The sequence below is a fragment of the Phoca vitulina genome, unplaced genomic scaffold (genome assembly GCF_004348235.1).
Source record: "Phoca vitulina isolate PV1807 unplaced genomic scaffold, GSC_HSeal_1.0 scaffold6, whole genome shotgun sequence".
In the NCBI taxonomy this organism is placed as follows: domain Eukaryota; kingdom Metazoa; phylum Chordata; class Mammalia; order Carnivora; family Phocidae; genus Phoca; species Phoca vitulina.
In genome coordinates this window covers 11,449,406-11,475,232 of record NW_022589709.1, presented here as the reverse complement: position 1 = coordinate 11,475,232, position 25,827 = coordinate 11,449,406, and the positions used below count along the sequence as shown (strand labels likewise).

General features: G+C 35.8%; 1 protein-coding gene across 11 annotated transcripts in view; it reads right to left on the bottom strand.

The window, feature by feature from the left end:
- TENM2 (teneurin transmembrane protein 2) overlaps window positions 1–25,827 on the bottom strand; it is a 1,203,413-nt gene that overhangs the window by 1,126,768 nt on the left and 50,818 nt on the right. Inside the window, exon 1 of one of the 11 annotated variants that reach the window (XM_032403431.1) lies at window positions 8,452–10,218. The exons of the other annotated variants lie outside the window; for them this stretch is intronic. The gene's annotated coding sequence lies outside the window, so the exon portion shown is untranslated. Of the gene's footprint in view, window positions 1–8,451; window positions 10,219–25,827 lie in introns of those variants that run through there. 11 annotated transcript variants of the gene reach the window in all.

Sequence of the window (25,827 nt, the reverse complement as noted above, 5' to 3'; positions counted from 1 at the left end):
GCTTAACCTGACAGGTATTTATCAGAACCTAATTTATCTGTAGGAAGGGAAAAACCAATTCCAGTTCCCTCCAGCCTTCCATTGGGGGAAGAGAAATACCCAACTCCAGCCTTCACAGGCTTCCACATGAGAGAAGGGAAATATATACCTCAAGCACCTTCTAGCCATCCTGTTCCACCAAGATGGGAAAACTGAGAAGCACTGATGAAGTTCAGAGTCCAAGTTTACTGAGACCTAATCATAGGACTACAGAACACTCTCCCTCCTCTTAAATCTTACCACTACACTATTAAAGATCTATTTACCACTATCCCTTTTACCTAGCACATGTCTGCCTTTCAACAACAACAAAAAATTATAAAGCATACTGAAAGGTAAGAAGCATACTTTCAAGAGATTGAACAGGTATCAGAACCAAAGTCAGATATGGCAAGAATGTTAGAATTATTAAACCATGTTTTTTAAAAAAAATATATACGATTAATATGCTAAAAGTTTTAATGGAAAACATAGACAATATGCAAGAATAGATGAATAATGCACACAAAAAGGTGGACATCCTAAGAAAGAATTGAAAAGAAATGTTAGAAATAAAAAACGCTAACATAAATGAAGAATGCCATCGACTGGCTCATTACTACACTGGACACAACTGAAGAAAGAATTTTTAAACTTGAGGATATGACAACTGAAACTTCCAAAATTAAAAAGCAAAGAGAAAAAAAAGACTAGAAAAAATAATGAACAGAATAGCTAGGAATTGTGGGACAATTAAAAAGGCATAACATATGTGTAATGGGAATAAAAGGCAAATAGAGAGAAAAGAACAAAAGCAGTACTGGAAGCAACAATAATTAAGAACTTCCCCAAATTAATGGCACACACCAAACCACAGATCCAAGAAACTCAGAATATACCAGACAGAATAAATGCCCAACAAACTACACTTAAGCATATAATGCTCAAACTTCAGAAAATCAAAGATAAAGAAAAAATCTTGAAAGAAGCTAGAGGGAAGGAAAAAAAAAAAGAACTTTACCTACAGAGGAGCAAAATAAGAATTTCATCCAACTTCTCCACAGAAACCATGTAAGCATGAATTGGAGTGAAAGACTTGATGTTTTATGAGGGAAAAAAATAATATAGAATTCCATACTCTGCAAAATTATCCTTCAAAAATGAAGGAGAACTAAAGACTTTATCAAATAAAAATTGAGAGAATCTGTTACCAGTAGATCTGCTTTGTAAGAAATGATAAACAAAAGAAATGTTTCATAGAGAAACAAAAGTATATAGGTTAGAAACTTGGATCTACATAAAAAGCATTAAAGAATTAATAAATGAAAATAAAATAAAAAATTTATTGTCCTTACTCTAAATTGATCTAAAAAATAACAGTTTGTTCAAAATAATAATAGCAAAAATGTATTTGATTATATATGCTTTTATATATATATGTATATATACACATATATATGTATTTTGGTCCTTATATAAGTTTATGTATAAGTAAATGAATGACAGAAATGATACAAGAACTGGAGGAAAGAATTAGAAATATATATATATATATATATATATATATATTTTAAGGTACTCACAGTACTCATGAAGGGACACAGTGTTAATTGAAAGTGGACTTGGATATGGTAAATGTATATTGCAAACTCTAGGCAACGATTCACTAAAAAAAACAAAAGTGTAAAAAAAAAGCACAATTAATATGCTAAGAAAGGAAAGAAAATGAAATCATGTAAATGTTCAATTAAAACCACAAAATGCAGAAAAATGTGGAAGACAAAGAAATAAAGAACAAGAACAAAAAACAGAATATATGTTAATCTGTATTAATCATTACCTTAAAAGTAAATGGTCTAAATACATAAATTAACAGACAGAAATGGCCAGAGTGAATAAAAAAATAAGACCCAACTATATAGTCTTTACAATATATATATATAATGTAAATATGTGGGAAGATACACCATGCTAACATGCTAATCATAACAAAGTGGCAGTAGTAATATTAATTTCAGACAGAGGAAGAGAAGAAACTTCAGAACAAGGAAGTTATAGGGATAAAGAGGGGCATTACATAATAATAAAGAGATTAATACATTCCTTCATGTGTAGTGCATAACAACAGAGCATCAAAATACATGACAAAAACTGGTTAGAGTTGCAAGAAGAAACAGATTAATCCACTATTATAGCTGGAAATTCAACATCCTTCTAACAGAAATGGACAGATCCAGCAGGCAGAAGATCAGTAAGGATATAGTTCAACTCAACAGCACTATCAATCAACTAGTTAAAATGGACATCTATAGACTACTTCATTCACTAAGAGCAGATTACACCTTGTTCTCAAGCTCACATGGAGCATTCACAAAGATAGACCACATTCTGAGTCACATCCTCACAAATTTAAAAGAACAGAAAACATACAATGTCTTCTCTCATACCATAATAGAATTAAACTTGAAATCAGTAACAGAGAGATATCTGGACAATCCTAAAATACATGGAGATTAAATAAGACAATTATAAATAACACATGGGTCAAAGAAAAAAATCTCAAGAGAAATTGAAAAATAAGGTTGGCCTTTGGACAACACAGGGGTTAGTGGCACTGACTCCTCAAACAGTTGAAGATCTGCATACAACTCTTGACTCCCCCAAAACTTAACTACTAATAGCCAACTGTTGGCTGGAAGCATAAGATAACATAACATAAACAGTTGATTAATACATATTTTCTATATCTATTATATACTATATTCTTACAATAAAGTAAGCTAGAGAAAAGAAAATGTTATTAAGAAAATCATAAGAAAAAAATACATTTGCAGTACTGTATTTGTCAAAAAAAATCCACATATAATTGGACCCATGCAGTTCAAACCCATGTTGTTCAAAGGTCACCTTGATTTCGAATGAAATGAAAATGAAAATTCAGCAAAAACAATGTTTACAGTAAAATTTTAACAATGAATGCATATATTAGAAAAGAAGAAAGATCTAAAATCAATAATCTAAGCTTCTACCTTAGGAAACTATAAAAAGAAGGGCAAATAAATTTCTAAATAAGCAGAAAAAAATTACAATTAGGGCTGAAATCAATGATATTGAAAACAGGAAATCAATAGAGAAAATTGACTAAACAAAAAGGTTGTTTTTGAAAAAATCAATACCAGTAAGCCTCTAGCCAGGCTAACTTAGAAAGTAAGAGAGAAGACACAAATTACTAATATTAGAATGAAAGAGGGGACATCACTACAGATCTCATGGAGATTAAAAAGATAATAAAGCAATATTAAAAACAACACTATGTCCCAAATTTGATAACCTATATGAAATGGACCAATCCCTTGATAGATACAATCTACCAAAACCTGGACACACACAAAAAATACACCATCTGAATAGATCTATCTCTATTAAAGAAATTGAATCCATAATTAACAACCTTCCAAAACAGAAAACTCTACGCCTTAATAAATTCACTGGTGAATTCTACAAAACATTTATGGAAGAAATTATACTAATTCTCTACAATCTTTTCCAGAAAATATAAGCAGAGAAAATACTTTATAACTTATTCTATGAGGCCACCATTACCCTAATACCAGTATCAGAAAAGACATTACAAGAAAAGTACAGTCCAATATTGCTCATGAGCACAGATGCAAAAAGTTCAACAAAATACTAGTAAAATGAATCCACAATATATAAAAAGAATTCATTGTATACCACAATTAAATGGGATTCATCCAGGTATGCAAGAATGGTTCAATCCTCAAAAATCAATTAGTGTAATCTATTATATCGACAGGTTAAAGAAGAAAAATCACACAATCATATCAATAAATGCAGAAAAAACATTTGACAAAACCCAACACTCATTCATGATAAAAACTCTCAGGAAACTAGGAACAAAGGAAAATTTTTTCTACTTGATAAAGAATATCTACAAAAACTCTACAACTAGCATCATACTAATGGTGAGAAACTTGAAGCATTCCCACTAAGATTAGGAACAAAGCAAGGATGTCCCTTCTCATCACTGCTTTTCAACATCATACTAGAAGTCTTAGATAATGCAGTAAGAGAAGAATAAGAAGTTATACAAATTGGAAAGGAAGAAATAAAACTTTGTTCACAGATGACATGATGATCTATGGAGAAAACCCAAATGAATCAACAAGAACAAAAAAAATAACCCTCCTAGAACTAATAAGCGATTATAGCTAGATTGCAGAATATAAGATTAATATACAAAAGTCCATCATTTTACCATATACCATCAAATAACAACTGAAATTTACAATTAAAAACACAATACCATTCACATGAGCGTCCCCTCCAAAAAGTAAAATCATTAGGTATAAATCTAACAAAATACGTACAAGGGCTATATGAGAAAAATTACAGACTTCTGATTAAAAGATACCAAATAAGAATTAATTGAATGGGGAGATATCCCATGTTCATGGGTAGGAAGACCCAATATTGTCAAGATGTCAGTTCTTCCCAACTTGTTTTACAGAATCAATGGAATTCCAGTCAAAATCTTCTCATTAAGTTACAGTAATCAAGACAGTGTGGCATTGGTGAAAGAATAGATAATTAGATCAATGGAACAGAATAGAAAATCCAGAAATAGACTCATATAAATGTAGCTAATTACTCTTTAACAAGGGAGCTAAGGCAATACAACAGAGCAAAGACAGCCTCCTCAACAAATGGTACTGGAACAACTGGACCTCACATGGAAAAAAATAACCTAGACACAGACCTTACTCCCTTCAAAAATTAACTCAAAATGATCATTGAACTAATGATAAAACACAAAACTATAAAACTCCTAGGCTTAGTGCAAACCTAGATGAACTTGGGTATGACTATGACTTTTCAGATACAACACTAAAGGCATGATCCATGAAAGAAGTAATAAGCAGGACCTTATTAAAATTAAAGACTTATACTTTATGAAAGGCAGTGTCAAGAGAATGATAAGAGAAGTCACAGACTGGGGAGAAAGTATTTGCAAAAGACACACCTGATAAAAGACTGTTATCAGAAGTATACAAAGAACTCTTAAAACTCAACAATAAGAAAATGAACAACCTGATTTAAAAAAAATAGGAAAGGGCCTGAACAGACACCTCACCAAAGAATATATACATTGATGACAATAATATATATATATAGATGGCAAGTAAGTATATGAAAAAATGTTATATATATACATCTATATATGTATATTATATATATATGTATAGATGTGTATATATATAGGTGTATATAATATATACAGATATATATAGATGGTAAGTATATATAAATATATACGTATATAATATTATACATATATAATATTATAGATGTATATAATATATAGAGATGTATATAATATATAGAGATGGCAAGTAAGTATATGAGAAATGTCCAATGTCATATGTCATTAGAGAATTGCAAATTAAAACAATGAGATAGCACTACTCCTATTAGAATGCTGGTGAGAATACAGACAATAGGAAATCTAATTCACGCCTGCTGTAAACACAAAATGGTACAGACACTTTGGAAGACAGTTTATCAGTTTCTTACAAAACTAAACTTATACTCACTATATGACATTCACACTCCTTCATATTTACCCCAATGAACCAAAAACTATATCCACACAGAAACCTGAAACGAATGTTTACATCCGCTTTATTCATAACTGCCAAAACTTGGAAGCAACTAGGATGTCCTTTGTAGGTAAATGGATAAATGGTGGTTCATCCAGACAATGGAATATTATTCAGCAGTAAAAAGAAATAAGGTATCAAGCCATGGAAAAACATAGAGGAAAGTTAAATGCATATTACTAAATGAAAGAAACCTATCTAAAAAAACTTCACACTACATTCCAGAAAAGGCCAAACTATGAAGACAGTAAAAAGATTAGTAATTGTCAGGGGTTAGTGGGGAAAGAGGGATGAAAGGCAGAGTACAGAGGATTTTTAGGTCAGTGAATCTATTCTGCATGGTACTATAATGGTGGATACATGTTATTATACATTTGTCAAGACCCATAGAATGTCAAACACTAAGAGTGAACTCTAATGTAAACTACAGACTTTGTGTGGTAATAGGTCAATCTAGGTTCATGGAATTTTAACAAGTGCACTCCTCTGATGTGGGAACTTGATAGCAAAGGGACACTATACATGTGTGGGGACAGGGAGTTTATGGCAACTCTCTGTACTTTACGCTCAATTTTGTTGTGAAACTGAAATTGCTCTTAAAAATAAAGTTAGCTAACTAAAACAAATAAAAAAACCTCAGCTCTGACTCTCAAAATAAAGTGCTACACTTGGGAAACTTGGGAATACCAAAGTTACTCAGGCAACCCTACAAAATGATGAGGTGGTTAACATAAAAGATAAATACCCTGTTGTTTAAAGTGGATGGAAAAATTGATATTTCCAACCAAGTAAGAATTCCTAATGGTGGAAGAGTTCATGGATAGACATGGGTGGTAGTTTAGAGCTGATATTTTTGAGGTTATAACCAGTTTAAATTGGGACATTAAATAAAATGTATTTGGAGGAAAAGAGGTGTGACCCCTCAGTCACTTCTAACACATACAAACATCCCCTCCAAAAGTGAATCCATTCATTGCACAAACATTGAGTAAGTGGCTACTATGTACAAGACATTGTACAAGAGCTTCAGGGAATGAATGAGATGTAGAACCTTCTGACAAGGATCGTGGAAGCTAATAGGGAAATGTCACGTGTAGAAGAAAAAAACACATTTTGTAAGTCTAAATGTAAAGGAAAATAAAGTATATAGTAAAGGAAGCCAATGCTGAAGAAAAACTTCTGTCTGGGAAAGAGGTAGCATATGGACTGAGTCTTGAAAGATGAAAAAATCACCAGGTGGAAATGGGAAGAAAGGGAGAATTCTACCAGAGGGAACAGCATGAAGTAAAGGGAGTGAGAAAGGGGTCCTGTTCGAAGGACTAGAGTTTGGCTGGGATGTGAGGTATGCAAATGAAAGTAGGTAGAAGCCAGACTGTAGAATTGTAAATGGCAGTTTAGACTAGAGTCAATCAACACTGAGGAAGGAGGTTTGGAACAATTTTAAGCAGAGGAGGATAACATGATTCTCAATGAGCTTTAAAAAGATCTAATCAACAGGACTTTGATGAGATAAGAGAAGAGGGAAGGGGGTGATAAAAACTATCACCAAGAGTGCCCAGGAGAATTAATAATGCTTACTTAGAAAAAAAGTCAGAAAACTCACGTCTGGACTTAAAATGTAAAAGCTACATACACAGTACCATCAACGTAGCTGCAATTCTGAGAGGAATGAATATTTCAAAGCCTGATAATCCAGTAACCTAGTATAGTATATCACCTTAAGTGAATTACGAAAGTTTATTTTCTGTAACAGAAATGAACTATAATTTAACTAATTCATCATTTTATAAAGTGTATTTTAAATGCAGCATATTTGTTGTATCATACACTACAATGCTCTTTCAAAGGAACTTTTTAAAATAAAGCACCACCAACTCTTCTGTATGTGGAACACTGTTAAATTCCAGCTCTGCTTTGAGCATAATTAAGTACCCATAACACCATAAAACTTTTATTAAATTACGGTGTTGGGAATGAAATGTAAATTTATCTTCCAATATGATGTTGGCATTTCAACCTTTTTTTTTTCAGCCTGAATGTCATTAATAGTAAAAGTTCAGGGAGTAAGTAAAACTGAAGTATTGGGTGGAATTCAAGGTGTCACATAATCATAAATGTTAGTGTAATTCTATTCTTGGGGTATTCTCCATCTCTCCTCCTCTACCTATTGTCTAAATAACCATCATTGATATAGTTGATGATTATAAAAGAAACCGTTAAGACGGGGTTAAAATGCAAAGCATCATCTATAAATGAGTTTTATATTTTGTCATAATATATGGAGGACATAAGTGGCTGTATCTGTCAACTGTTCATGCTACAAATTATTAAAAAATATACATATTACAAACAGAAGATATCCATTCAAGCTCAAAAGCACAAAGGAAATGCTGCAAGGAAAATAAAGATGTCTCCTAGCACACAGAGAGAATAGAGAAATCTATTTGTGCTTCAAATGAATTGAAAAAATAAAAATATATGATCTTTTATTTGCAATACAGAAGGCACACGGGCAAAAATCCTGGAATTCTGCTACTCGCAAGGCATGATTGACTACTTTGAATTAAAAAAAAAAAAAAATGTTTTGAGAATGTCCTACCCGAAAAGAGAAATCTCTCCCTGTTAGGAAAGGGAAAACTGCTTTCATTTCATAAAATCCACATTGCCCCAATATAAAAAGCTGCCAATGTAAATATGTTCAGGGACAATATCTGTCTAGAATATGTCACGAGCAAGCAGAAGTTTTTCTCACCTTATCTGGGTCCCCTAGAGATCTGACCCAAAGAGAATGTGGATCGAGTTTTCCATTTTGTTTCACATCAGGGTCTCCTGAGAAGCAAAGACCTGGAAAACCATAGCCACAATATCCAAGGCATGATTCAAGTTGATGTCCTAGTAAAGGAAATATATACTCCCAAGCCTTTTTATTTTTTTTCCAACCCACCATTCACTCCAAATGATAAAATCACAGGCTCAAGGAAAATCACACCTTAAAAAAAATTGTTTGTGTTGGCTGTTCTCTTAGAGAAGTCGAGTTTTCCTGGAAAGTTAACATTCCTTGTCAGAGAGAAAATAAAAATAAATGTGGCACAGGAAAAGATGACATTTGAATCCAAACAAAAGTTTGCCTTTTGCTTTTTAATTTTTTTTTCTTTTCTCCTGATCATACACTGATGTGCTAAGGAAAACATTCCCAATATAGCTTCCCATAAGCCCTTCGGAGTGGTTCACATATATAGTCTTTCCTAGGGAGGTTCACTTGCAAACCCTTGTCAAAAAAGGAACAAATATGTCATGTGAAAACTGTGCGTTGGTTAGAGGAAATGGATCAACACAGAGGCCACAGGGGGAAAAGTGCCAGTGGCTTATTTATTGAATGATTCAATGTTTTAGACAAGGAAAGATTGAAGTATGTCTCATGAGCTGAAACCACCTTCAGGCTGACAAACTTCCACCTACAGAACTTAAAAACATTACTATATGATATATTACATTCAGAGTCCAATTATAAGTGTCTTTGCTTAAACCCTGGTCAATTAATGCTTCGACTGGTTATTCCAGTGGCATCAGTCTACCTCCCTTCTTGCATTTACACTGCACCTGGACAAATGTATAATATTCACTAATGGCAGTGACACTAAACATTTCAGCATAAAGAACTATGTGGACAGAATATAAGAGGAGCCTCCAATATTCTTGTGCTAAATTCTGAGCAGCATCCCCTCTCCACTGGATTCCTGCACTGACCTCAATAATATGTTTCCCAAGTGGCAGTACTGCCTTATTCTCATCCATTGTCCACATTGTCCACTCTCCTTCTGCTTAAATTCTTTAATGATTCTTCAATGAGCATGGATGAAATCAAAACCCCTTATCATAAGGCTGCTCAAGGTATGGTGCCTATCTTCTGGAATCTTCTCTCTACCAGCTCACACCCTCAAACTCCATGTCCCAGGTGTGGAGGCTTCAAATTTCCCATGTCATTTCACCTTTGTCTCTGGGTGTTTGTAGCATGCTATTCCCTCAGCCTGAATACTCTCCTCCTCCATCACAGCCCCAACTTGGCTCTCGTGACCTGATAACTTTAATTCATTCCCATCTCATCCTATGCTTGCTATTATTTTTATACCATAAACTGAAATAATTTGTCAATTTTCTCTTTCATTATGAAGACTAATAGTTGCTAAAGACCACCTAGCATAGTATTTGGCACACGGAGAGACTGACAAAAATACTTTGAATGAATAAATGGCTGAAAAACAAGTCATCTAGCTCCTTGGTTAAAGTCAAATTGTTACAAAAACATTCAGTATGTTGAAATCTGAACTTGTGAAGACATGACAAAATTAGGGGTAATTATCATATGTCCTCAGGTTTAATAAGCATTCAATAAATGCTAGTAGCCACCATTATCATTTATATTACAAAAGCATTTATGTTCTAGAAAGTTCTTCACAACTCTTATTTACTTTCTACTGCAAATTCATATAGATTATCACTTAAAACTTGTTAAAATAGGGGAGTCTGGATGGTTCAGTCGGTTAAGTGTACAACTCTTGATTTCAACTCAGGTCATGATCTTAGGGTTGTGAGATCGAGCCCCATGTAGGGCTCCGCGCTGGGCATGGAGCCTGCTTAATATTCTCTTTCCCTTTTGCCCCTGCCCTTCCCACCTTCCCCCTCTCTAAAAAACAAAACAAAACAAAACTTGTTAAAATAAATGTAGTTTGATGTATGTACATTTCTTGCAAAAGCAGCTTTATTTAAATGAAGGAAATTTGTAAGGACAAGAGAACTCTCAGTTAACAAATCATATGGTTACATAGGATTGTAACAAAAAATATCATTAAAAGAACTCACCTATAACTCTATCTATGTAGAAAACAGGAAATTTGAGGACAAAAGGCAATGATGAAAACTCCCAAATGCTCCACAAATAACTTAAACCTAGTGGTGTACATACACGTGGTTTGCATGTCATTTTAATAAAAGTGCCTAGAGGGCAATGATTTGCCATATTTTTCTGGATCTGTGTAGCAAGCACTGCACATGTGTGGGTATTACTTGTGGGTAAGCACTATTTACTCTACAAATAAATTACTATGTAGCTTACATTGTTAGGGTCGCAGGATAGCCCTATAGCTTAAAAGACTGAAATAACCATGCATTTATCTTGTCACTACAGGTACTTACAGTGTAATTACAAGGTCAACAGTTACTATGTAATTACGTAGTTTCAACATTGTGGTTCTTAAAAAACAAAACAAAAAAACTACACTGTTCTCCCAGTACCTGCTGAGAACCCCTATCTCTGCTCCACCATCCTCACTTGTAAATTTTAAATAGCCACAAATAACAGTTTTAAAGGAAAATAAATCCAAGCATCTTCATTGGAATAATAGCTGTCTTAGAATTACTATATAATGGTAGCACTAAGACTTCAGATATCTTCTTGTCCAATGCACTCATTTTCTTGGAAGAATTTTTTTTTAACTTCTTACAATTTCTTATCCTAATTTAGGAAGCAATTCAAGATAAAAAGTACCACAAATAGGAATTTTTGTTTAGCAGCCACAATTTTATAATGGTTGCTTACGTATACATAGTAATGAGATGTGATACACTTTCAAAAGGGTCAATTTCCTGGTTTAAATTTAAAAGAAAATAGTACTCAATCTTAACTTACAATATATCTCTCCTAAAATTTCATTCTTCTGCAGTTCAGATCCTAAGTTCATTTCTGTGGTCTGATTAATATTGGTATCAGATTTGCGTATGATTTTGTGGTTGGTCCTGTGTATGTATGGTGTGACTTTTCCAATGTATGGTGATTCGGAAGTCATGAATTTCATCAACGCTTAGGAAACCCTTCAAATTCTTTCCCCCTTTATTCATAGAAGCAGAAGGACACTGCTTTGATAGTCAATATTTGAACAACTCATTCCAAATTTATTATAGGTTACTATCATACAGAGAATAATAAAGAATTTTTTTAATTACTTTAGCTCATAAGAATGGGCTGATAGATATTCCATCAATGTTATGATTCCCTTGGATGGAGAAATGCTAAATGCTAACCCAAACAGATTTTAAAACCATAATTACTCGGTAAACAAGGGAATCATAGCCAAATAATTATTCATGAATACAGATTAAATTCTTCTAGATTTTTTTTTAATTTCTTATTGAATTCTTCTATCTGTGGCAAAGCCACGGAGCACAGCACCATCAGAGTGACATTGCTTCTTCAATATGCTCTACACAAAAAGAGCAAGCTGTATACAGGTTTTTGCTATAGTGTCTTTCTTCTTTCTCTCTCCAGTGATGAGGCACAGATAAGTTATCCAACATTAGTGTGTGTGCATCATATTAAGAGGATGCATGTTTCCTGATACAGTGATTCTTCGGAAAGTAAAATCCAAGCAATCACCGTAAGGAACATCACCACACAAATAGTTCTCACAACTAAAGACTTACTATAAAGAGAAACCACAAGCAAGGAAAGCACACTCTAGGACAAATGGGGATAAATCCTGCTCAGAAGAGAATCTCAGGATAAGTGATTGTCGGAATCTCAAGAGAAAAATGTAAACTAGCCTTTCTCTTATCACCTAATAAAACCAAGAATTTCCCTTAAATAGTTGCAGGATTTACCTTCCTCATACCTACTAATAATTGATTTGCATATGAAGAGTTTCTTCTTTTCAATAGTTCCAAAACGAATTTGAACTCTTTTTTTGTAAGTCTCACATTATAAATTAAGAAAATGAAATAAGGCATCTTGAGGATACATCAGAGGTCGAAAAACTCAAGGTAGAGATGAATACCTACAGTAGGATGCTTTTATATTAAAAAAATGATTAAATATATACCAAATTAAGTAGAGAAGCTGAGAAGTGAGTTGATTGGGTGATGAAGGTCAAAGATGACTTTAGTCTTATCTGTGATGTTACAATATTACTTAAAGGAAGAACATTCAGATATTAAATATATAAATAAGAATACGGAAGAGAGTAAATAAAGCAAATTGTAATATAGCATTCACAAAGAAAAACAGAGTATTTGTCCATTAGTCTAGAACACAGTTTTCTGCTTTGGTGGTGAGAGGTATACCAACATAGTTTGTTAGAAATCAAAGGACAGACAGAGGGGGCATTTTTCAGCCTGCTTAGTATAGAGATGCATGGAGAAAACTGTAAACAAGGACACTCATATTGACCTTGTAGTTGCTAGAAGTGAGAAAAATGTATATTATTAGTAGCATACTGACCCATAGGATCTGACCAAGAAATGATTCACACTGTATTTATTCCACACTTTAAGTAAGCATGCATTTCAATGACTGCTCTCATTCCATTTTTGGTAGTAATTTTCAGTAAGTAAGAAGCACTGTACCTTTAAGTTTTAAATATAAAAAATGACACTGATTAACCTTTAAAATGGTGCCATTTAATCAAAGCAAGTAGATCTTTAATGGGTTTTAAATGGACTAATAAATCACAAGATTTTTTTTTTCACCACAGAAATAAACGAAATATTTGAGAAAAACGTCTCATTATACCTCTTAGAGTATTTGTGAGAGAATGGGCATGCGGAGAGGTGACCAGAGTCCGCCGTGGTGAAACTCCATGTGACTCTGACTTGGAAGGTGACTGCCTTGTCTTTTTTCTAGTGAGTTCTTTATTTTTTACCTTTTTGCTCTGTGTGCTCATGAACAAGATTTTAAGAGGCTATACTGATATGTTCTAAGGAACTTCGATAAATTTTGCAACTGGAACTAAGAAAGATATAGATGAACTTCATGTTGAAGATAATTGATCTTTCACTTTGGAAGAAGCTGATTGGAGAAGATGAATATGTTTTACTTTCTCCACTCATCCCGCAGCCATCACTAATTCTCCTTAGGCGCAAATGAAAAACCAAGCAACCATCAGTCTCAGAAAGTACGGACTGGACTCCTGATGTCCCATCGATTTTCCTGCTGATGCAGCATTCTGTATGCTCCCCATGGATGAGCAGGTCTGTCTTAGTACTGCAATAGATCCTCCACCTGGCTTAGAGTAGTTTCATGCACATGAGTTGAATGAATGAACTGGATAAGAAGTGACAGCTACCACTTTTAAGCACTTATAATGTGTTAGGTACTAAGCTGAAAATTTATAGGCATTATCTCATTTAATTCATACAACTCAATAAGGTTTAGATAATTAATGCCACAATTATACAGAAGAGAAAACTGAAGATCAGAGAGATAATAAAACTTGCCCAAGGACACACCTGACAAGGTAAGTCAGGATTTATATTCAGAATAATGCAGTTTGGGAGGGTTCTTCCACGTCACTTCTTCCCCATCAAACAAATCTATATCCATACTATCTGTGTCTGAGGTCTGTAAGTGTGCCTCTCCCTTTTCCTCATCGAAGGCAGCTTCCCATCTGTGCGGTTGAACACACGGCATCCAGGAATGTTCTCCTCTAACTGGGCCCCTCACCTACAGGTTGAGCCTCTCCCATTCTATCATCTTCTTCCCCATCAGTCTCTAAAATGGCTCAAATCTGCCTCTCCCCCAACCTCATTCCTGACCCCTGCATTTTCTCTGAACATCAACTGCTTTGCGCTGGAATAGTTGTCTGTGTTCATTTTGCTCTTCTCCTCTCCTGCCTCTGGATAGATCTCTGCTGCACCATGCCAGGGACTGCCTCTGCTGAAGTCACCAGTATTCCACCAATAGATAAGACAGATGGATACTTTTCAACATTCATCTCACCATGACCTGAAGCTTCTGGTTCTAATGCCTGCTCCTTGAAACATGATGCCCTTATCTTCTGAACTATCAGCCTGCTGGCTCCCCATTCCTTAGCAGGCTTTTTCACCAGTGGTTCTTCCTTTAAATTTCTCAGAAATGGTGGTGGCATTCCGATTCCTTCTTTTCTGCTACTTGTCTAGGCACTACCTGGATGCTCACAAGCTCTCACAGATTTAAACAACATTGTACCAACTGAGGATTCCTTTACCTCATTACCATACCTATTTCTCATCTGAAAACCAGAGCTGTGGATCCCATTGGGTTTTAGACACAATGACTTCACAAATGCATGCTGTAACCTTAAGCTCAACATACTGAAAACCGAGCTCACTGTGTTCTTAACACACTTCCCCACTCTACTTTTCATCTGTATTCCATTCACAGAAGCCCAAATCCTGGATGTCATATTTGACACTTCGATCTTCATGACAGCCTGTTTTTCCCCTTCCAAATAGTTCCTCAGTCTACCAAATTGTCTCTCATAAACCATCTCACTTTGTTGTTATTCAGGACCTTGTCACTCTTGCCTAGACCAAAGAGGTGGCCTATGTCCTTGGACTCCAGTTCCATTCCTGCCTTGCCCCTTTTAACCAGTCCTCCTCCTCAGTGTCCTAGGAACAGTATTTCTAAAACGCAGATCAGATAATGCTATCTATCTGCATAGGCTTTATACCTGTGTAGGATTTGGCTGTTTTCTCCCTCTTTAGCCCCATCTCCTATCACATGCACCACTGCTCCCATATCTCCTGCATAACTGAATATTCTGAGCAGGCTGTAATTTTTCACATCCCTGGATATTTGCACACTCAGTTTTTTCTTTGTCCACCTCAAATGATCTTATTTTTTGCCGGGAAAACACATGTTTTCTCTTCACTATCTCAGACAAGAATTACCTTCTTGAAACAGTTTTTGATCTTTCCTAGAGGTAAGCACCCTTCTCTTGAATGCATGCACAAATGGCATGAAGCGTCTAGCACTGAGACTTAATATTATATTATTTTTATTTTTACCTGAGTCTATCCACTTCACTAGACTTTAAGATCAAAAGCTACCTTTGCAATCATTTTGGTATTTCTAGTATATAGCACAAGGCCTACCATACTCTAGATGCTTAGTAAATGGCTGTCAAACCCAACTTAACATTTGATGGCTCCAAACCTTCAGTTTTAAGCTCAAGCAAACGGACAGGCAACCTTAATTATTTTGAAAATAATCAGTATGCCTTAGAAGCAATCTAGTCATTGAACAAATGAAATTTACTTTGGAGATCAGTAAATTAGAAGTCAGAAATGTATAATTCCAGAGCTTGTGGTGGAAATGGCCAGCTGTAAGTCCTTGGGCAAATCATCTCATCTCTTCTTTGTTTAAGCATTCCATCTGTAAAGTGAGGTGAACAGGATACTTTCTAAAATCTCTCTAGCTCTTCAGTATCTATTTTGTTACAGGAGGTCATAACCAACTACATAGGGTGAACATTCAAAGAAAAGGACCAAATTGATCTAAAAAAAAAAAAAAAGAAAGAAAGAAAAGAAAGAAAAGAGAAAAATGAAAAAAAGCCCTGTTTGTTGTAAATAACCAAAGATATCTGTTGAGTAAAAAGACATAACAAATTACTTCCAAAACCATCTTCTCAAAAGTACATATATAACTGAATCTTTTCATACTTAGCTCCAAAAAATCCCCATAAAATTGCCCTGGAAAACAGTCATTTGGCTAGGAAATGTGAGGAAATGTAGGTTTTAATAGATGCATCAAAGACATCTTTCTATCTTTTTCCTCATATTTTCAAATCAAACACACAATCCTATTATCATTCGCAGCTCTAAGTTTCCCCCAAAATATCAAATTTGTCTTTGATTCCACAGATCCTGAATATTTATATGCCTTTCAAGTTGGTATAGTTTACTGAGAAAAGAACATAGCTCAGTCACGTCTATTAAATATTAAGTATTTTGCTGCAAAAGCAGATACAGGTACACAGACGTGTGATTACAGCCTCTAGAGATACAAACAAGATGCTTTTCCCCCCATTTGGTTGCAAATGAGGGGAAAAAAAAGTGTGCTAAAAGAAAACTTGCTTAAGTAACATGGTGAGCAATAATGTGGTGTTAAAATGTGTTTGAAGTTGCATACTACATCCAAAGGAACACCACCATAATTCATAGTGATTAATGTTAATGTCAAAAATATTAAAGAAAGTAATAATGATTTGTATCTTCATGTAATGGGCTATCCTTTCTTTGATCTTTTATTCCCTTTGATCAATGAAATTAATGGACAATAAATTTCAAACCAATAAAAAGAAATTCATCTTCACCCTGCACATCGGTCAGCCTGTGGGAATAACTGCCACATGAGGTCAGAGAGACAAATGCTAAGGCTGGTGTTAAAAAAAGATCAGATAATTTTATGACCATTAATAACATTTGTCGTGCTGCAAGCTCACGCGCAGATAAGAGTAATCCAGTCATCCTTTTGGGCTGAGACTAATTATCTCTGGGTCACAAAGACACCGCTGGACCAGCACAGAGCATGGGTCATTTGTGCACTTTCAGAGGGGGCTTTACTTCCATTTCAGTGGAGAACAAGGTCAGCTGAAGATCTTTAAAAGGCCCTCAAAGCTGAAAAGATTATGGTAACTTCTCCTTCATTTGTAATTAAAAAAAAAAAAAAAAAACCCTAAGCCATAAAACCGATAATTTCATGCATATGCTGAAATTAAAATGGTTTTTTTCCCTCAGATTACTATGGTTGCAAAGTTCGGGTTATGTATTTTGAAGCTGAATTGTTTAAAATATTTTGCTGTTCCTCATGTCTTAGGACCCTGAGCACATTCACAATTTGCCTATTAGGTAATTGAACACGTGGTGGTCAAGGTAAGGATGAATTATGCTCACAGCCAAAAATATCAACATATATGTGGTTTTCTTGCTCAATCCAAGGTATCAGAATCGATTTCAGGAACTCTGCCTCCCTACGCATTTGTGGCGGCTATCGATTCTCAAGACCTTCAGTCAGGTCTGGTGGTATCAATTATGGCCTGCTACAGGTATCTTGCCAACCAAAGGCATCTCATCAGACATCCCTAATGTATTATTTCCACACCTCTAATGAGATCCGGATCTGCACTTACATTAGTGCTCAGTGCCAGATAAATGTTGAATACACCCAGGGAGTGCATGCAGTCAAGGGCATCTTATCATAACCTCAATGCCAATTGCTAAGGAAATGCATAATGTTTACATGGCTCACTATCCATCTACATGCACAGGATTGTTTGTTTATTGTGTTCTGTTCCCCTTTCACTAAGTCCCTGGTGTGTCATGGAAAAGAAAAGGCATCTTATTGGTATCTAATAACCTAAAGGTTACTGAAAACTGACCACCATGTTGCTAAAGCATTCTACTCACAGCTCTCAACAGCAGGAAATCATGATTCTCCTAATAGACTTATAATGTACAGGCACAATTTACTTTCATAAAACTGCAGGGGTATAGCTCTAGTTGGCTTTAGTGTGAGAAAATTCATGATCATCAATAATTTATTTCAAAGATTCATTAAAGCTCAATGTATTTATAGCCGCCTAACTACAGTAAAGCAGGATTAGAAACTGTCAGCGGGGGAAATATTATTCATATAATTTTTAACATGTATTAAAATACACTGTATAGAAATCTATTTTTTTCCCTTCACAGTGTAGGTCATTTAGTCCTCTATAAGGAAAATAAATTGATAGAGAAGAAGATTTTTTCAGAACTGGACGCAGACATGAAGATTACAAGGTATAAATAAACATTTAAGGTCTCAAATGCTTCCCTTAGGTACCTGCTGGCGTTTCTCCTCATAGGAACTCTGGCATCTCACCTCTGTTCTGACAACTCTTTTATTGGCTTCTGTGTTCCTGACCCTAATTTCACAAGTTGACTGCTGTTTACTCTTTTAGTTTAATGTTCAGACTTACAAGGCCATGTATCTGACCTGGGAACTTCAACTCCAGCCTTATACCAGCCCACTTCTAGCTTGCCTAAATTATGTTCATGTCAAGGCTTACCCTCCAAGAACCATCACTGATCCCTGACTTTGGCAGAAGAGAGATCTGAGATGGTAATATAAGTTAGGGATGGTTAGCATTTAAAACTACAAGAAAACTTGAGATCACTCCAGTAGTGGGTTCAAGAAGAATGGTATGAGAAGAATGGTGAGTATAGACAGGTCTTGTAAAGTTCTGCTATAAAGCAGATAAATGGGTGTGGGGGGTGGATTTAGCAAGGTAGGAGTGTAAGACACAGAGTTTTGTTTTTTTTAATATATGAAAGTAATAGCATGTTGGCATGTTTGAAAATACTCTTGGATGAATAAATGAATCCTATAAGTCCTATTTCTTCTTCCAGAGAGAAGGCTGTGTCGTTATGCTGGCAGATGAACTCCTATTTAAACAGCAGATGCAGAAGATTATTAGAGTCTCAATTTGGAGACTAAACCCCCAAGGAGACATGCAAAATGCAACCATGCCTTCAAACATGACTACTCTCAAGGTGTATGATGGTGGAGCATTAACTGAGAAGGTAATCACTTGGGCTTTTCTTTTCTTTTACGATAATGAAAGATTAATTTCTTTATTCAGAAAATTCATTTGAGAACCTTTAGTTATTCTGATTACAGATATGCTTGTAACTTTGGAAAAATAAGTCTTTAAAGTGAAACCAATGGTAACATTGACCTAAGGCTTTACACATCACACATGCACAGATGGTTTTGGTAGCACCAATCAAAATTTGATATTGCTTCAACCTTCTATTTTTGCAATTGACATTATATTCATCTTCTGTTTTGTTTCCACTTGCTACCACAACTGGAAAATCCAGCTGCACAACTGTGGTTCAGGCAGTAGCCATACTGGTCTTAAATGAACACACATCTTACTACCAGTGCTATTTCTGTGAGCATAGGTGCCTAACCTGCTAATTATAGGAGTAACTGCAGAGTAATGATGGTCTGAGGTTCCCCCAGCCAGTGCCTCTTTGATTCACCCTATTAACACCTAAAATCTCAGCACTGGCAAGGAAGCCCACAGTATGAAATCCAAGATTCTTCCCAATGCAGGGGTCCTCTCTTAACACCCCCTGTATATAGCTAGTTAGTATCTGCTTGCAAATATCGAGAGAGGAGCTCTCTGTAATAGGAACACCTAGTTCCAGTATTTAAAAACAGCTCTGTACATTTCAAAGTTGTAATTTAGATTAGTATATAATCACTCTCCCTGAAATGCTCCTAGTTTGATTCTGTGAACACATACAAAATTAGAGTCCTTCAAACATGATATATGAAGACACATACCAAGTTCTCTTTACATCTTTCATTTTTACAGGCTAAATACATGCCTTGCCCCTATACCTGTTCTTCAGATGGCAAGGATCTCAGATCCTTTATCATCCTGTTACCTTCTCTTGATGTTTACATCTCCCACTGAATTTCTCCACAGCCAGATTTGGGCTTCATTTCCACAGCAAAAGAGACAAAAAGTAGATACCAAATAAAGCTTGAGAATGTCAACTCCAAGGAGATTCTAAACTGTTTTGCTGAAAGCAAGTCTCATCACTAAGTTTATAGTCTTAGTAATCTCCAAAAGCAAAAAAGGTAAATGTCAGGTTTAAAGACTAGAACTATGCAAGGTGAAGGTGAAAGAACACTGATCTTGACCACCACCTCCATTCACACCCATTTTTATAGGGATGGCTATTCTCTCTCCTTTAAGGACTATCTACCCCAACCCCATGGCTTTTCCAATTACTCTCAGATAATGAAAGTCCTTAAGTCACTCTTAGTTAACAAAAATGCTCTTCTTCCATAATTAAAATGTCTAGTCTAAGCACTAGTTAAAACTACTTCATTTAAAGTTCATTTAATCATTACCCCTGTCTTCCCTGGCAGCCTTGCTTCAAGCCCAAACTCCATGTTCATGGGGAAAACCTATGGTGCCCTGCATTTCTGTTTACTGCTTTGTTTCTCCTTACTCCTAGCTTCTCTGCCAAGATTTCTGATCCTTCCAGGATTGGAGCAGGGAAGCAGACAAAGGGCAAAAGGTACAGGGTATAAAAGTGCTTACTTGATGAACACTGATATGATGGGACTTAGAGTCCTTTGGTCATGAAAAATGTCTGATGCCCAGCTGCTCAAGGACTTCCTCCCACACCTGCTGCCATTCTGAGGACCTCTCAACCAGACTCCTCAGGGACGTAAATGTCTCCACTGGCTGCTACTAGGTATCATGTCCCCCCCCATCTTCATCTCATAGTGCATCCTCGGTCTCTTTGTCCTGTGTCTGTCTTGTCTTCCAAGAGGCTTCCTTTGGGGAAGTTTCTCCCACAAAGGCCATAGGGAACACTTATACATCTTTTCCTTCAATAGAATCTGGGAGCACAGGCCATTCACAAAGCAGTCCCTCTTCTTGCTCCCTCATCTTAGCCATGTTCTCTCATTTGCTCTTCCCCAGCAATAGTCCCACCACCATACAGTGCCTTGGAGACAGCAGGGTCAATCACTCTCTGAAGACCAGCTTGGTGGGCTTCTGGAGAAAGGCCTACCCCTCATCCCTTCACAAGACCCTGCAACCCCCTCCATGAATTCTCAACCTCCATGTCCAGCTCCTCCATCAGCCTCTCTAGCCACTTTGACAGAAAGGATGGTAGTCATCGCTGGGTGGTAAAACTGGTTCTTAGGCACCTCTTTTGCAAATTTTGTTTGGTTGGGCTAGGACCCTATATTGGAGTGGGAGTAAATGGGGCCTAAGATGGAAAGGGGACAGCCAGAGTCCCAATGTAATTTCCTGCTACAGTTACAAACTGGAAATTACGGGCAATGAAGCCAGAAAACATTCTTTAAAAACTGTCCAAGTGAAGACCTTAAAAACAAAAAGCTCTAAATCACAGAATTCAGTAAAAACAATGGTAATAAATACAAGTGATTTATAGAACCTGAGATCAGTCAACCAATTTTTTCTCCTGAAATGATCATTTAATGCCTCAATTAATCAAATTATTATAAACTTAACTCAAAAGCTTGAAAGTTATAATACTGAGGGGTTGCTTTTTTAACGAGAGGAAAATGGCAAAGTCTGCAAAGTGGTTAGCTAAAGTCTTCCTCAAAATGCAATGCAAAATGTCCTTACAAGAACTGAAGAATACAATAAGCCTTTAAATGTATTCCTTTGCACCGATTTTTTTTTTTTTTAAATAGAAACCAAGGTTTCATACGATCTGGTTTCCAAACCAGATTCAGATCATGGGGGAGATATTTTGTTGAAAATGAAATGGAGGATCCCCAAGTGAAATAGAATTTAAATGGCAAAGCATATCCAGTGTGGGAGGGTCTGCTGGGTCTCACTTCACATCTTCATTAATGGTCCAGGCCAGAGAAATAAACAGCAAGTTAATTAAACCTACAGGTAGTATTAAATCAGTATGAGGGGCAAAGACTGGTGAGATAAGAAGAAGACTTTAGAGGTTAGGAACAGAGCAGCAAATAAAAAAAGAATTTGAGAAAGTGCATATATTTAACAGAATAAGGCCCCAAGAAAACAGGATGGCTCAAACCATATTCAACTGATTATGCAAACAATTAAATAAATCCTAGATTCGGTGCCTCAGGAAAATAATCATCAACATCATTTGACATTCCAACTCAGAGTTATAAAAAATAGGTAGGGGAGAAGAACTTCATAGAAAGATACGTCAATTCTGGAAAAATATATATGTCTAAATGTAACAAAAGAATTCAAAACAAGGATGTTTCATTGATCTAATTTGAGAACCCATGATACAACTTAAGTAGAGAATAAATTAATATTACCATTTGAAATAATAATTGTTTTATTGGCCTACAGAGTAGAAAAATTAAGAGTTTGAAGAGTATGATTTGTTTATAAGTAAGCTATCTTGGAAATGCTTAACAATTACACAAAACAAAGCAAATGAGTTACAAAAAAGACGAAATAAAGCCTGATACAGTCCAGACCCCATGTATCTGTTGAGCTTTATCTCTTTCCAAACTTATTTATGTAATTCTTAAAACGGACCTCCAGGTTTGACCCTACGTGGCCTTGCACTTGCTCTTCCCTCAACCTACAATACTCTTTCACTCAGATCTTCCCTTGGCTGGTGTCAGGTCAGATGCCCCTCCACAGAGAGCCTTCTCTTACCATCATACTTAAAGTTGATCTTCCTACCAAGTCAGCAGCTCATTGTCACCTTGCTTAATTTTCTTTGCAGGACTTAACCTTAACTACCCTATAATCAATTCATTGTTTGCTTGCTTACTTTCTGTCTGACCTTTTCTTCCCCTTCAATATAAGCCCTGTGATGTCAGTCTCCTTGTCTCCTTCACTACTGTGTCCTCAAAAATAGCTTCCTCCATCTATGATCACTGAACAAATGAATATATATAACCTGGCCGGTAGGTCGTAGGTTGTAAAAATACTACCAATAGTAGAAGAAAGGAGATGTGACAGAGGAAAAAGTGGTAGATGACATCATTATTAATGTGTCCCAGCAAGGAATCTGAATTTAGATTAAAGTTTTAAATAGGCAGATGCATTAAAACAAATTCTTCAGCGTGGTTAAATTGCCAACTCTGTAATTACACATTTGGCCATATTAGGCCTCAAATAATGAAATTTCGAGGATCACTCAACTAATAGCATCCAACCAATGTGTATATTTACTCATGAAAATTCATATGAAGTTAACTACCATGTAGTTACTTCCAGTTTTCTTTTTTTCCCAATAGAGTGGAATTAATGTGTGCAACCTAATGAAATATGCTTCAATTAAAGAACTACTATGCATAGTAATATCTTTGCATGTATATGTTTCAAATAAAGTAGAGTCTGTGGTGACATTTCAGGAATGGAAAGAATGAAAAACAAAATTAAATTGCTATTAGATTACAAATTACAACTGGGTACCTGAATACAAAGTCAATCTATGAAAAACTGATTGTTTAATGTCCCCCCACCTATCCTAAACATTATAAAATGGATGTAGGTTTGTTGTATATTCATTAGGAAATCTAACTTGGCCCACACACCAAGAAATGTGGAAGCACTTTCATTTATAACAGAAAATCACCAACACGAAGGTTTTTAACCTACTCTAGAAGAATACTTACCCTTTTGAGGAGGAATTTTGGAGTCTTAGAAGGGAATACTAATTCCTACTGCAGCAAGGGTTCCTGTCACCCTACGATGTGACTAGAGTAGCGAACCTCGAATCAAGCAAAGCAGAGGAAGTAGCCAACCCACGGCTTTCCACCTCAAAGGGATTCAGAAATTATCAACACAGTTAAAGAGTCTCTTGGAACAAATACTGGAGGGAAATAATAACAACAATTCAAACTCATTTTCCTAAACCACTGGTGTAAAACAATTTCACCTTAAAAATAATATCACGCCTGCCTCTCTCTTCACTATCTTTTCTTCCCTACTGTCAGAAGGAATTCCATGTTGGGTATCATTCCAGGACAATCAACTGTCCCATCCCCTAATTTGAACACATCTAAGTGAAACAAACCTCTGAAAGGGTGAACTAGTTTTTGCTGCTGAACCCTCAAGATTGAGTGAGGCAGCAAGGGACATCAGTAGTGTTTTGGGGGCATCAGGGCTGGTCTGGGGAGTAGGAAACCACATAGAAATATCCAACGCCATTTTCCTATTTCCAGGTATACGTAGTCAAAAACTTCTCTAGATTTCCCCACGGAATTCAGAGCTGGTTTCCCTCACTTTTCTGCACCTCTCTGCAAGATGCATAAAGCTTCTACCTCTAGTAGCCAACTCCAGTATCCCATTTTATCAAGGGGCTACTTTCAGACATGGGTATCTATTTTCATGATAATCTTGAGGATTTAGGAGACAAGATACATGTACAGTCAGAAAGTCACGCGTATGAACTTAATGAATACACATGAAAAGAAGATTCATCGAAGAGATTTTCCTCGTTTCTTTCAATTTTTGTTTTATTTAAAGTCAAAAAATCATTAAAGAAAACTGTAAATTCTACAACATGATATAAAAATGTTATGTTGTAGTACACTTATTATATCTAAAAAACCTGAACACCATACCCAACCCCCCAAAATGTATGGAGTTATAAATGTTGAATGACAGTTAGGTGTTTGCAGTATGTCTACTTAAATTTGCTAAAAACAAAAATGTTTTTCCTAATGAGTATCAATGTTACCCAGAATAACATGGTTAAGTTACTTATGTTCCTATGCTTGTCTTTCCAATGATGCAATTTTAAAAAGTTTCACTGTCTTCTCTTTTTAGTATTAGGAACAAAAAGTCCATAATATATTTTCATATAAAAGACAGGAAGAGAAACTATAAAATCACTGTGAAATAAACTAGAACTGACTAGCTGGCTTTCACTTTTTAAACATACCTTCAACAAAAATAAATATCAAGGAAAATCTCAAGCATCTTTCAAAGGTTACTCATCAGTGTTGAAGACGACAATCAGCTTGTTACAATTAGCTTTATAAGTAGGAAAGGGGAACATTAGAGACAGCACCATGTTGAAATCTACAGCTCAAAAGATGAAGCTCAAGTGGATGAAAGCTGAAGTTGGGCCAAACCGCATCATTCTCTTCACCCTGTTCTACAAGTCAGGCCGCGGAACACCTGTACATCAGCAATGCGTGTATCCGTTCCGTTTTACTGGACTGAAGGCATGATTTCATGGAGTGAGCTTTCCCCCCAAAGTAGCAAGAATAAAGAGATGTGAATTGTGTATGTGCTTCACCACAATATACTCTTGACTTTAAGTTTAATGCTGTTCCTGCAAATATTACTAACCTGCATCCTAGCCCTTTGATCTAACACTTGTCAGTCAGGCATGTGACACTGAGAAAATTACTCCAGCAAGCAAGCCTATACGCTTTCTACTTTCAACTTCTGTCTCTCACTGAAGTCTTCCCATTGCCTTGCCTCCATGAACCTACTTGGTATTGCTTCCAATAATTACACCTCAATTTTTGGAGCTGAAAAATGAAGGAATTCAGGTGAGAATTTTATCTGTAGGAGCCTTGTATTCACCACAGAGAAACTTTAAAAAGTAGATATAAGATGGCAGGAAATAAAGGGTGATAAAATCCTTCAGCTGAGTTAGAAGTAAAGTATGTAAATAGCTCTGTAAAACCCCACAATTTCTACAAATACGAAATGCAAAAGGAAAAACAAGACTAGAATAACCACAGCTTCAATGTAGATGGAACTTGCTGGCCTGGGGTGAGGTAAGGAGTGGGGGGAGAGAGAGGAATCCAATTCTA